Here is a 14,156-nt window from a genome sequence, read left to right on the forward strand (position 1 = left end):
AACTGTTCAATCATTTTCCTCATTCAAAAAAATAAAATTAAAATAATCTACTCTAGCCCTATATACTGTACCGCTGTCGAAGTTTGTTTCTTTTTTTTTTTTTTTTTACTTCTTTGCAATTGGAACTTTACTTTCATAAATACAATTCTACAGTTTGTCACAAACATGGTTACAGCACAGATTATGCAATGTATTCCAGTCATAGGTTTCACTCTACCACTCATAGGTAATATGGCCTTTGCCTTACTCAAAGTATACATTATCCAGTCTCTGACTAATTAATATATTTTTTTAGAGGACATAAAATTACTTGTTCTTGAAAGGTGCTATTACACCGTAAACATTCAGTGATAGCATACATGTATACTCAGTGGTTTTGAACAAGTTATTAGTATTTATTATGCTTTAGTTTCTCATGAGGTTCATCAAATTAATGTATCACATTGCTTGAACACAGTTTTGAGAATGTAGCCAATACTTATTAGAGATGTGTGGTAAATACAGCTTCTGCTTCTCAAAAACATGTGTGAGTGGGATGGTGGCAAGGTGCAGGGTGTAGGCGGTCACTCTCCATTGGTGGCTGCATTGAATATTGGAGAAAGCTGTGCTAATTTAAAATGTAAAAAGGTCAGAAATCCAATTAAATTCCTGCATTTCCTCAGTTTATAAAAACAAGTGTGTGTGTGTATAATATATATATATATATATATATATATATATATATATATATATATATATATATATATACATATATATATATATATATATATATATATATCTATATCTATATATATATATATATATATATATATATATATATATATATATATATTACATTACATGCATTAGAAGAACACATTCAACCAAAAACTGTTAAAATCAATGAATTTCCAAATATGTAAATCACTCACATTAGATGAAAATGTCATCTGTAATTGTGTTTTAAGCATTTTCTAAACAGACTTACGTTCACCAATATATGTCAACTGTCAGATACTTGAGCTGCTTGCGTCTCTGTGTAACTCAAAGTGCTCAAGTCTAGCCCCTGGAACATCTAGTATTCTCCTGCTGTTTCAATGTGTATGGCTCCAGCTGTGATCACAAAGAACTGACAGCCAGACCCGGGTGACCTGGGAGGATGCTGCTCCTAAGATCCCACCACAAGCAAAGCAATGCTGTCACTGTACTGCAACAGATGTTCCTCAAAGTAACCAAATAAAAATGAATTTGAATGAACTGTATGTTTCTGGAAAGCAATGCCAGCCTGGAATGAGAGTATCTCTATAAACCAGGATGTGTACTACTTCCCAATAAATAGACTCAATAGTAATAACTACCTATCAGCATTGTTACAATAGATGCAAATCTCCAGCCTCAATAATGCCTGTCAGACAAGGTATTATCAGAACCTACAGATGGCCCTTGGCAGTGTAATTAGGGATGCAGACTGTCACATATCAGGAACAGTTACATTTAATTAGATGTACTCATTTGCAGGGACACTAATGCTTTATGAATTCACCCAGGGCAGGGATCCCCAATAACTCATCTAGAAGAAAGAAAGATGTTTGGAGTCAAGTGCGTGTGGATGGAATCCTGCTCCTGCCAAGTTGCTGGTCTTGGCTGGAGACCCATAGGGTTGCATTAACCTTGGAATTACCAGGTTTCACACTTGCTTCAGCATTTGGTTTCTTAGTAATATCCACTTCTTAGTTTCGGCTGATAAAAAACATAATTTGCTCTTCGGTGTGTTGCATAGGCAAAGGATCCAAAAATGGTTGTGCTGCTTTGTTTAATTGGCGAATGAAAAACTTGTGGCGTTTTGATCTCCCAGCATTAGATTCAAGTGCCAAGAGAACAGAGAATGTTTGGTGGGGAAGACTGAGGAACGTTGCAAGTCATTCTGGAAACAATACTCTGTGTGCAAGTTTTTTGCTATGTTCACATTAAGGGGAGCAACATAAAGTGGCATGTGCTGTCGGAATATTACAGATTGAAAAATGTACATGATGGATTTGGAATCCTAACCAATGCTCTGTTGGTAGCCAGTTGGTTGGTGTTTCAGGGGAGTGGTTGGTAATAACAATCTGAAATTGTGTGTGTGAAGTTCCAGCACCATTACGAAGGTGTATACTGTCAGAAATGTTAGTATATTATTGTCCTTTAGGATCTTTAGGATGTGCCTCCAAGATGCGAGGTGTTCTGAATAATTGTATTGTCCAGATGCCAAACAGGTGTCTTACCTGTTTTGGTGATATGCTTAGTGCCACATCAACTTTTAAATACTTCATAAAAAATGTGTATCTACTCCTATGCAAATAAAAGGATTGCATGCTATAAATAAGATAATGGTTCATGAAACATTCAAAGTACTATTGATCATTATTGGCTCAAATCAGTTCTTAGGTTCAGTCAAATGATTTAATGATTGGCAGAATCAATAAAAGCAGTAATTTGTTTATTAATTAGAATCTAAAATAAATTCATACTAGGACTCAGTGGTTTAACATGCATACGTCTTTATATCTAAAAGTCACAGTTATCTTCAGTATAACACAATTAGACAGGTCTTCAGATAATGTCTTTTGAGGATCAAGTCCAGTATCCTTGCATTAACAGAATGTTATTGCAACTTTATCTTACTGTTCTTAAAGTTTAGCACAGTTATGCAGTTCCAGCTTGAATGTAGAAGAAAAATCCTTTGGTTGTCACATATAGCTTGCTTTGTCCAAAGGAAAGTCCAAATGAAGCAAGTGCAGGCCTAAAGGCTGGTGTTGAACCACAGGGCCTCTAGCTGAGAAGAAGTAGGCAAAGATGAAGACTTGAAAGCAAAGATGAAGGAGACAGATGAAGATCATGTTCTTGAAGCAGCACTTCTTAAACAACTTTGTTTATCAGCCCAGATGTAGAGAAGTGATCAATCTTCCTTTCCATGTCTCCGACCTAGATAATAACTACAATATTGACTATCATACGAAAATTGGACAGCTATAATATAAAGGCCCCCAAAAGAACACATTCTGTGGGTTCCAGGGTCTGCCATGTGTAACAAGTGACACATATTGGTTAAATAGCCTCTTGGACTCCAACAAGTCTGCATAAGTCCATAAAAGTGTTATTTTACTCCTCATAACAGAATGTACACTCTGGGAAGAGAGACATGTCAGCCTAAAAGGTACTTTCCTAAAGACAGACACTGTTCATGCTTTACAGAATGAAATCACAGTATGAAACACAAATTCAAGTAAAATACAGCATTCTTCCAACACAATGCATTTTTTAAAAAATGAATCCAACAAGCCATTTACTAGAAGCTGATAACCCAGACAAATAGATATTATGTCACACAACACATTACTGCACAAAACATTTCCTAACTCTATATTTGCGTAGCTACATTGTGAATTGAGCTTAAAGGTACACGTATTTTACTAAAGGTAAATCTACTAAATGGGTTTTTGTGACAGAGAAGGCATCTGAGCTGCAAATCTCCTTTCCAACCAGAAAGGATGCTGTGAAAGGGGGGTAGTATGCTTCCCCCAAAATGGGCTGACTCCCGAGAGGCGCATCCAGTAAAGGCACTCCGCGTGGAGTGCAGGATGTGCCCTATAGCCTGGAGATCGCCGGCTTGAGTCCTGGCTATTCCACTGCCGACCACGGACGGGAGTTCCCAGGGGGCGGCACACAATTGGCCGAGCGCCGCCCGGGTGGGGAGGGCTTAGGTCAGCCAGGGTGTCTTCGGCTCACCACACACCAGCTACCCCTGTAGACTGGCTGGGCGCCTGCGGGTCTGCCTTTAAGTTGCCCAGAGCTGCGTGGTCCTCCGATGCTGTAGCTCTGAGGTGGCTGCACGGCGGGTCTGCAGAGTGAAAAGAAGTGGACGGCTGATGGCACGCGACAGAGTGTGTCCGTCTTCATCTCTCCCGAGTCAGCACTGGGGTGGCAGCAGTGAGTCGGGTTGAAATAAAAAAAATAATAATAATTGGGCTTTCCAAATTGGGGAGAAAATGAGAAAAAAATAATTGGCGATTCCAAATTAAAAAAAAAAAAAAAATGATTAGCATTTCTGAACTCAGCAGGCCCAAAACCACCCAAGTGAATTTTTCTAGCAAAATCTGAGACGGTTGGGCAACGGCTCTGGTTGAGTTAGTATGGAATGACCCTACAATAACAAATCGACACTGACCAGTCAACTCAATTACCAATTGAAAATATGTGTTGCCAACACGACTTGTCAATCACTTGCCCACAGACCATTTGTGTTGTCACTTTGAGCTAGCAAGAAATAAAAAAGGTTACAAAATTGCTTAAGGGTGTTACCAGTCCTTTATCTAATACATCATTCCAATGCCACTCAATTTCACTTTAAAAAAAGTAAAGATCTCAGAAACAAATTGCCACCTCATATTAAACTACTTTGATGTTTACGTACCAAAAGAATACTAATAACAGTATATAATAACAGTTCCTTAATGTTGTATTACTAGTAATTTTCATTATCCACAATAATAAGCCCATCACAGAATAACGACTGGCAACACTGAATGCCTGAAAGATAATTGCGAGTAGAGTTAATAGAATGTTTTTTACAGTCCAGACTTGCTCCTATTAATTGTACTATAAAGCCACATTCACTATTAAGGCGGTCGTCCAAAATGTATCAAGCCACTGTTAAATTACCACTGTCAAAACTGACATGCTGTTTGTGTGTGTGTGTGTGTGTATTTTATTTTTATACAGGCTAACTTTGCTATAACTAACCCCCATGGGACCTGGAGAAATGTTCGTTATATCAGGATGTTCACTATAATAGGGTTTTTCTGTATCAGAATAATGACAAAACGGCAAATTTGAATTTAACATCAATATATTGTACCTTTATGAAGATTCCTTCACATTAATCAACATGTAAACGGTATTGTAACAAGGTACTCGTGTCACATGTGTGGGTAACCGCATTGCAAGACAGAGAGACATGGGAGTTGGAGTTGAAACGCTGGCACAGGCGTGCAGGATTTATTAAACACAAAACAGAAAGTAAACAATTCAGCAGTTTGTGTGAAGATGACGTACAAGCAGCAATTGCATTCATCATGCATGATTCGTACTACAATAGGTCATCTTTGAATTAGTGTTATCTTTGAATTAGTCAACAATGGTCTTTGCTTTCACTGACACACTTGACACTGGAGAAAGTTCAGTGACATTCGGTACTGAGATCGTTGTATCCGGGTCGATCCTGTACGTGATAATTTGCATTGAAAAAATCAGTTCTTGCTGTTGGGATTGTTAAAAACGGGTGTTCATTATAAGAAGGGTTCATTTTAGTGAAGTTAGCCTGTAGCCACAAAGGACATTTGATTTAATTAGTACTTGTTTGTTTTGTTTTTTTTATCTAAAACAATTTGCATAATATAACACCAAAGATAATAAAACGTGTTACAAAATTCTACAACACAGCCAAAGTATTGCAAGACCAGCCTTGCTGTAGCCACTTCAGGACACATTTTACTGCCCCACCAATTATGACTGTCAAAGTCAGCCCTACCCCCCCCCCCCCAAGCCCCATCTACCCCACTCCAAAGCTAAATCCAATTTTCAATCTTTTTCCACCCTCAGGCAGCCAAATGAGTTTAACAGCCTCCATGAAACACAGACCTAATAGACTAGATCTGTCCTTTTAACAGATTCACTGAACGTTCCTTGATAAACAAAGCAACATCCACAGAACTAAGACAACACAGAAATAACAGCATTTAACATCCCACAAACCATCATTCAAATGTACAGCAGCTCTCTAAACAGATTCCAGTCCAGCACATCCAAGAGTATTTGTATAAATGGGTATTTGTATAACGATGAAGTCAGTTATGAGTAACGTTGGCAATCCTGTATAAGATAAGGATTATTTATTCGGAACATTTTCAGCATGGTTTACTGATACATGATTGCGTGAATGTAATGCATGTTAATTTTGTGAGACTCGCTGTGAAACAGCTTGTCCAATCTCATTTTTTAACCTTAATGTCGGTGATGCTTTTATGGTTCATTTCACTAACATACTGCAAGATCGTTTTTTAAATAACATTCAAAATCTTAAGTGTTACAGAACCCCCTGCAATGTTTACAAGAAGCACATTCACTTTGACTTATCTCTACTATATTTTTCAACATAATCCCCATTCTTTTGATATTTTAACATACATTACACTATGTAACACAATTATTGTTCCTGGGTAGTAAATGTTATTTCCTAATTGCTTATGCCTCAAAAGTATAGAAAATGGCTATTATTCTCCACAAACTTTGCTTTTGTGACCAGGACAGTGATATTTTGAAATGTACCTATTTCCAATGAGAAAACGGGCGAATTTATGAATCCAAATTAACATGTACTCATACTAAAATAATACAAAAATGACTACAAAAGATTTAGAAGTGAGTAGTTTTTCGAGATTTACGATTATACTGTAAATCACTTTCACGAATCAACCCCCAAATGTAGTCTCCCATCATGTTCTCGTTATACTGTCCTTGGTAGCGGCGTTCAAAGTCCAGTATATCCTGTTGGAAGCGCTCGCCTTGCTCCTCCGAGTACGCTCCCATGTTCTCCTTGAATTTATCAAGATGAGCATCAAGGATATGGACTTTGAGGGACATCCTACAGCCCATTGTGCCGTAGTTCTTCACCAGAGTCTCAACCAGCTCCACATAGTTTTCGGCCTTGTGATTGCCCAGGAAGCCCCGAACCACTGCGACAAAGCTGTTCCAAGCCGCTTTCTCCTTACTAGTGAGCTTCTTGGGGAATTCATTGCACTCCAGGATCTTCTTTATCTGTGGTCCAACGAAGACACCGGCTTTGACCTTTGCCTCAGACAGCTTAGGGAAGAAGTCTTGAAGGTACTTGAAGGCTGCCGACTCCTTATCTAGAGCTCTGACAAATTGTTTCATAAGGCCCAATTTGATGTGGCATCAGCACCTTCCGGGGGTCCACCAGTGGCTCCCACTTGACGTTGTTCCTCCCCACAGAGAACTCGGTCCTCTGTGGCCAGTCCCGCCTGTGGTAGTGCGCCTTGGTGTCCCTGCTGTCCCAAAGGCAAAGATAGCAGGGAAACTTGGTAAAACCGCCTTGGAGACCCATCAGGAATGCCACCATTTTGATGTCTCAAAATGCGTCTGCCGGATGCTTGCACCCTCTTGATGCCATCTCAGAAAAATGCAGATATGTATCCACTTAGGCAGCTGGAACTAAACTGAACGGGTGGGCTTAAGGCCCCTGTATTTATACTACTATTTATATTAATGGAAATTTCTAGAAAGTTCTAGAAGTTACTCCAAGTTTACTCAGCACTGAATCTATCTGGAGTGTTCTGGAAAATAGGTAAATTTCAAAATATCACTGTCCTGGTCACAAAAGCAAAGTTTGTGGGGAATAATATACATTTTCTATACTTTTGAGGCATAAGCAATTAGGAAATAACACTTACTACCCTGGAACCAAAAAAAAAAAAAATTGTTACACAGTGTTATACACAGGGTGACTCATAATTCACAGGGTGATTTTTAATGCTACTTGAATGTTGGCATTACTGAACATCCCTCTGGTGGTCAAACGGTATGTCACAGATTGTCTCCATCATAGCCATTTTTGCTTTGCACATCATCATCCACATACCCTCTAGTTTTCGTGATGCTCTGACAATGTTGGGAAATTATTAACCACCCTGTATATCTTGTGAGTATAGCATATCTTGATCTTGTCTTGATACCAGAGTATCTGCAGGGCAGAGTAGAACTTCTTGTTTGACTCTTGTCGAACACCCCAAAGTTAAAATGTTCTACTCATCTAAACAGTGGCAGATCTTAATACCACTAGCCAACCTGTTTTTCACTGTATTTTTTCTTTTATACTAGATTAATAAATAGGTTAAACCTGTTTAGATCACTGAAATAGATCCCCATGATCCATGCATAATAATATCAAGAGACTGTAACTGGAATTATGTTGAAAAATATATTGCTGTGAAATGGACAGAACAGGATAGAACAACGTTTATTTTAAACACTACCATTTTAAATCAAGGGACAGAAACAACTCACTGGCTTATCATTAAAAAAACAGTACCCAAGAAAAACCATTAGCGCACCACAGCATTACCTGTAATGGCAAGCCAGAGCTGCAATGTATCATCAGGGAGTATTGGTTCATACAATGTTATCATTGTGGTAGCATTAGACCAGTGGTTCATACCACTGTAGCTGTCCTTGTGCTACAACCGAACTGACATTCTATATCAATGTCAGCAAATAAAACACCTCACTCAATGGTCATTAAATAAAAGTACACTTAACTGATTATGAATTAATTGGTGGATGAATGAAATGATCCGCTGTAAGTGAAATACAATGTACAAAGATATTGTGGATTTCCTTAAAAAGCAATTATCTGGAATCAACCTCACTGTTTAATGTGCATCCTTTATTGATTTGAAGAAAGTTAGAATTACCTTTCATCACTGCTGCCACATATTGCTCAGTACTCTAGCATTTGCTAATTTGTATGTATGAATACCAAGCTCATTTTCTAACAAACTTATACACTTGATTTTATAAAGCAGCTGGCACAGTGTGAATTCAGAAACAAATTAAAAAAGAAAAAAAAATGCTAGTACTTAAGGCACTGAATACCCTTCGGTTGATTAAGGACTGATTAACCCATAGAAGCCTTTGGGTAATAAGGGGAGTTTCCCAGCATGTAAGGACTTGATTTAAATTTCAATTGTCCCTTAGCATTTATTGTGAAAACCACTAAGTACTTTTTTTTTCTAACAAGAAGGAACACAAACAGAATATGCCTAAAAATGAAACATAATCTGAACAGATATTTATTTTGTATGCTTTTTCTTTTTTTCTCAGTACAAAAAAAAAAGCAAAATATCATCAAAAGCACTTGAGTTGGATTCATTCCCATTTTTTAAATTGAGTTATTGCTTTATTTTGCATGGCACAGGGGTTCTTAATTTTAGTAGATTGCTGTTGCAGTAAGACACGTTTTATGGCTACTTAAACAGCTAACTGCCGCTGGTCTTCCGTCTAGATCACGTAAAAACAAAGGCTCCATTTTTTTCTCTATGTTATTTCCAAATATCCCCAAATAAACTGACCAAGCCCTGCAGTTATTAAAAACAATAAAGAATCACCCAGACTAGCTTCTGCAATGACACACCTTGTTTTTAGGAGTGTTGTGGAAAGGCTGTTGACTGGACACAAGCAGCATCACATAGCAGTTTCAGAGATGAGACAAATCTGCTGATTCCCCACCCCCTCCAGCCTGCCTCCACAGCTCAAGTTGAATTTGATCTCCCTGGTCCTTGCGTCTGAAATTGTTGCCAGCACAAATTAATCATGTCAGGCCAGGACTGGAGCAACTGCGCAATAAATCGTGAAATTTGACCCGCACTGTCATAGGAAAGCGTTGAAAGTCCCAAACACAAGGAAGCTGATCCAAATCGGGGCTGAAAGATTAGTGCTCCTAACAGACAAACCACTGGGTATCTAATGTATTACTGCTCATGCCATATGAAGACATATCATATCACATCACAGTCACCACTACACATCCAGCAAAACTACAGGCTGCATCAAGTGTATGAGGAGATTTTCAGACTGGGTACAAGTCGAGGTTTTTTATACTATTGAGGAAGACAGTTCTCTCCAAATCCCTTTAAAATGTGTGACAGGCGTCCTTAATTTTAGTAATGAGTACTGTTGCAGTCTGGGAAAATATTATTCTTAACAGTACCCACACTGTTTGCCCCCCTTCAAGGCACATTTTATACCTAACAGCTAACTGCCCTGGTCTTATACCTGGATCAGGTAAAACATCACATTCAGGGAGGCAGTTGTCTCGTACATCCTCCATGTGTCCTCTAGTTCCAACAATTACATGAAAAGTGTTTAGACTTCTTCCTCTTCTTCCACTCTTTTCAGACTACCTCAATAATGCACAAACTGCACAGGACAGTTACAGGGTGAACCCCTGAAACATGCCTACTTTCAGGAAGATTTCATTGCAAACTAGTAAGACAGCAAATAAACAATATGGAAACGCCATTTAAAAGCAGCAGATGTTTTAAAAGTCTGTAGTCCACTAATCACCCAAAAATAGACGATCCATTCTGATGTATTCAAAATGCATTGGCTTGAAGTGTATTTTTAATTATTGTTAATGCAAACGCCCAGGATTTCACAGCATATTGCTGTCCTCTGTAGATTCTAAGAAAATGTACCGATACCAGGGGTAGAAGCTGTTTTACATGGCACCTAGTCCCAGGTTACTGAGCTACCCTTTTTATGAATATTTAAATAGGGACCATCTAAATCTGCTACAAACTGATTAAAAGGACAACTTGCAACTGAATACATTATTAGAGCAGATTTTTCAAGCTTCTGGCACTTGATCATGTAAATAAGTGGATCTCAACCCCGGTCCTCGGGGACCCCTGTGTCTTCTGGTTTTCATTCCAACTAAACCCTTACTTGAACTAATAATTAGCTTAATTAGGCCTTTTTAATTGTTCTCAGCACCTAAGAAGTTGCATATTTCAAGTTACTTATAATATTTTATCGTTAAGTTAAAATCTACAACTGTTTAAGAGCTTAAAACAATTAAAAAGCTTGGTTGGAATGAAAAGCAGAAGACACGGGGGTCCCCGAGGGCCGGGTTTGAGAAGCACCTTTATAAATAGCATACCTGGGAATGAGCTAGTACCTGCATGCTTCCTACTTTCCAAAGATTTTATTGCATTTCATTGAACAATGTTTTTTTGTTTGTTTTGTTTTTTTGATCGTCAGGCCTACTGATTTCAGGAACTATCACCTTGCCTTACAGAATGTAAAATTAAGCGACACACTCAAGAAATAAACAAAATGCAGTAAGCTGGTTGTTTCTGTGATTTGTCTAAGATTAGTTTTCTAGATTAATTTAGATATCAACCATTTTGCCTAATTTACAGCCTTTTCTACGCAGTCCTCCTCGGCAGATACTGTTTTCTGTGCTGCAATCTGGGCAGGATATATTTTTCATAAACAGCCACATGGTCTGCCCCAACCCCACCCATACTCTTTTTCCATCCATTATACTCTTTTCAGACTACCATTGTCTAGGCACTGCCAAACAGAGGAAGACAAACTTGACTAGGCCAAAGATGCAGACCCTACACTAACTGCGTGTTCCTCTCTATGCCAAGGTACAGTGAGCAAGCTTACAGAGGAGTGGTCTACTTTGTGGGTTGTTCAACATAGAGCTTTCTGGCTTGTGGAGCTACCATACTTACAGTAATGAAATGCTCAGATAACAACCTTTCTTCAATTTTAATTTGTTTAAATAGGAGTCGATGTGGAACATACAGCAAGGTGTTCTGTCATGTGGTCATGTGTCAGACCACTCCAATACAGAATCGATGGCAGAGCTGAACAGTGAGCTACACGGTTTAGGGGTACCTTGCATGGTCCTGTACTCAGTTTAGTATGTAGGCTAAAACAATAGCAAATGGTTTCAGTTATTTAAACTGCATAAAGTGATGCTCTGACAATGTTGGGAAATTATTAACCACCCTGTATATCTTGTGAGTACAGCATATCCTGATCACACTGTCTTGATACCAGAGTATCTGCAGGGCAGAGTAGAACTTCTTGTTTGACTCTTGTCGAACACCCCAAAGTTAAAATGTTCTACTCATCTAAACAGTGGCAGATCTTAATACCACTAGCCAACCTGTTTTTCACTGTATTTTTTCTTTTATTCTAGACTAATAAATAGGTTAAACCTGTTTAGATCACTGAAATAGATCCCCATGATCTATTATATGGAACATTATATTTGCTGTCCTTCATAACCACAAAAAACACATATTTACAATTACAAATCATATCAGATTATGTATTGTAGAGCGACATATTTGAGCACAAGCAACTTCTTTTTCCTCTGTAATCTACCTGCAAAAAAAAAAAAAAAAAACCTGAGGAAGCAGGTGAATCTGGTGACCACTTGATACTGTTACATACAGCATTAAAAAAAACCCTAATTATTAGCCTTTACATTGCACATGTATTCATTTACTATAAGAAGGAACCCAGACATGTAATTTCTCATTGAACACTTCACTAAGCAAAGTGGAGCAAAGTTAATCAAGCAGGATCAATGGATCCTGCACGCGCTGGCAATTGCAAGCAGTCAAGATGTTCCAACACCTTCTCTACCCCCCGCCCCCCCAAGAAATGTATAGACTGTACAGAATATCTACGCCCTGTAAAAGCGTCAACACCAGAAAACATGTTCTATTAAGAGCCAAGTGAACGCAAAGCAATATAATGCTAAGAAGCAGGTGTGGTTTTCTATTTTTTACGTCTTTTTTATTTACAAAAACAAGTTGCTACTGATCACTATCATATATGACGAAACTGTTCATATGGGGGGGGGGATGGCAATACCCACTCCCCCCTATGTACAGTAATATATCAGTAGTCGTAGTCGTAGTAGTACTAGTATTAGAAATACTACTGTATACAATATCCAAGTTAGGTGTCACGCTGAAGCGCTGTTCAAATAAAAAGAAAAAGAATTGATGACGAAAACACGACCATGTCTCACATTACGCCTTGCGAGTTGAAAGCTTTCTGTAAAAGAAACAGAATAATGGAATCTGTGATACATTCATTTTTATGCACAGTGTCAGCCTCCTTTGAAGTCCATTGTCATTGCATCTTCGATTCGGGAAATCTCGCATTGGAACGCATTCCACTTTAAATTTCATTTCAAGACATACCGGAATACGCACATACGTTCAGCATGCATTTCTGTTGCATACTCACGAAGCATACATCAATTATAACAATAAAACGCAAATGTTTCTGCAGTACAGCTCCGTTATATCGTTCTATTGCAGGGTCCAGGGAATTCCTTAAACTCCTGGACTGCAGGGGAAATAGATGCTGCGCTTCTTAATGGGTTAGCAAGCAAGGCACTAAGAAAAAAAAAAAGCAAAGTCTGAATGGAACCATTTAAAATGCATGGAAATAAACAAACAAGTAAACAGACTTACCAGTATGAAGCAGCGTCCTTTACAGCATTATCCGTCCCCCGAAGAAACTTTTTTTTTTCTGCTTCCCCTGCAACGTTCCTTTTCCAGGTAAAATAATTCCTTTACTTTGAAGTTGCCGTCTAGCAAAGGAAGGACAACAAAAATAAAAACCCAAAGGTTTTTAAAAAAAGGAATTTGACTCCCTTAGTTGTCCTCTTTTGCAATGCTTACACTAAGCATACTGAAAGATAAAGCTCAATGTGTCTCTCTACAACCTTTCCCTTTGATTAAACCCAAAACAGAAGCTCGGTCTGACTGGGATCGCTAATCCCAGGCTTAGAACTGGGAGCTCTCTCAAGCACAGCCGATTGGAAACTACCATTCAAATCGGGGGAGGGATTCGTCTACATCAGACGCACGTTTCAGGTAAAATGTAAAGCACTTAACCCTTACACAATGCTCATGGTTTAATAAGAACATTATACAAGTAAATAATAATAATAATAATAATAATAATAATAATAATAATAATAATAATAATAATAATGTAATTTTTAAATCACGCTTTTGAAAAAGGGAAGGTTCTGTTATGTATGTGAAAGTGTACGAGCTGGTTTGATATATATTGCTGAGCACCTTTGAGGGACGGTGCCAAGACACCTTGTTGTATGCTTTGCATTTGGACGCGCTCAATTGCTGTACGGTACTGAAAAGCAGCAGGTATATACAACAGAAAACAGATTCATTTAAGTTGTTCAGCTGCAAACAGTTGGTTCTGTATTATGTCAAAAATACTGGAAGCAAGGGTACAGTAAATATTTCCCGCCGAATGAATGCAACCTGCTGCAGTGAAGAGGAAAATGAAGAATTATTTATGTATTCATATATTTGTATAAATACTGGTGCACCCACACGTACTGCTGTTAAACTAGATAGTCCTACTTATCTTTATCCATATACAGCACATGCATTATAGAACAAGTTGTGTAAAGTACTATGATGGACTTTACTTGGCAACCTGATCAGGACTGACATATACACACGCCTGTTAATTAATTAATTAATTCATTCATT

General features: G+C 38.2%; 1 protein-coding gene across 2 annotated transcripts in view; it reads right to left on the bottom strand.

Moving 5' to 3' along the window:
- Positions 1–13,485, bottom strand: part of LOC117431500 (teneurin-2) — a 414,128-nt gene extending 400,643 nt beyond the window's left edge. For both annotated transcript variants that reach the window (XM_058996098.1, XM_058996097.1), the window contains exon 1: positions 13,104–13,485. The gene's annotated coding sequence lies outside the window, so the exon portion shown is untranslated. The remainder of the gene's footprint in view (positions 1–13,103) is intronic.
- Positions 13,486–14,156: the final 671 nt, after the last annotated feature.

This window comes from Acipenser ruthenus, chromosome 22, assembly GCF_902713425.1.
Source record: "Acipenser ruthenus chromosome 22, fAciRut3.2 maternal haplotype, whole genome shotgun sequence".
NCBI classification, from domain to species: Eukaryota; Metazoa; Chordata; class Actinopteri; order Acipenseriformes; family Acipenseridae; genus Acipenser; species Acipenser ruthenus.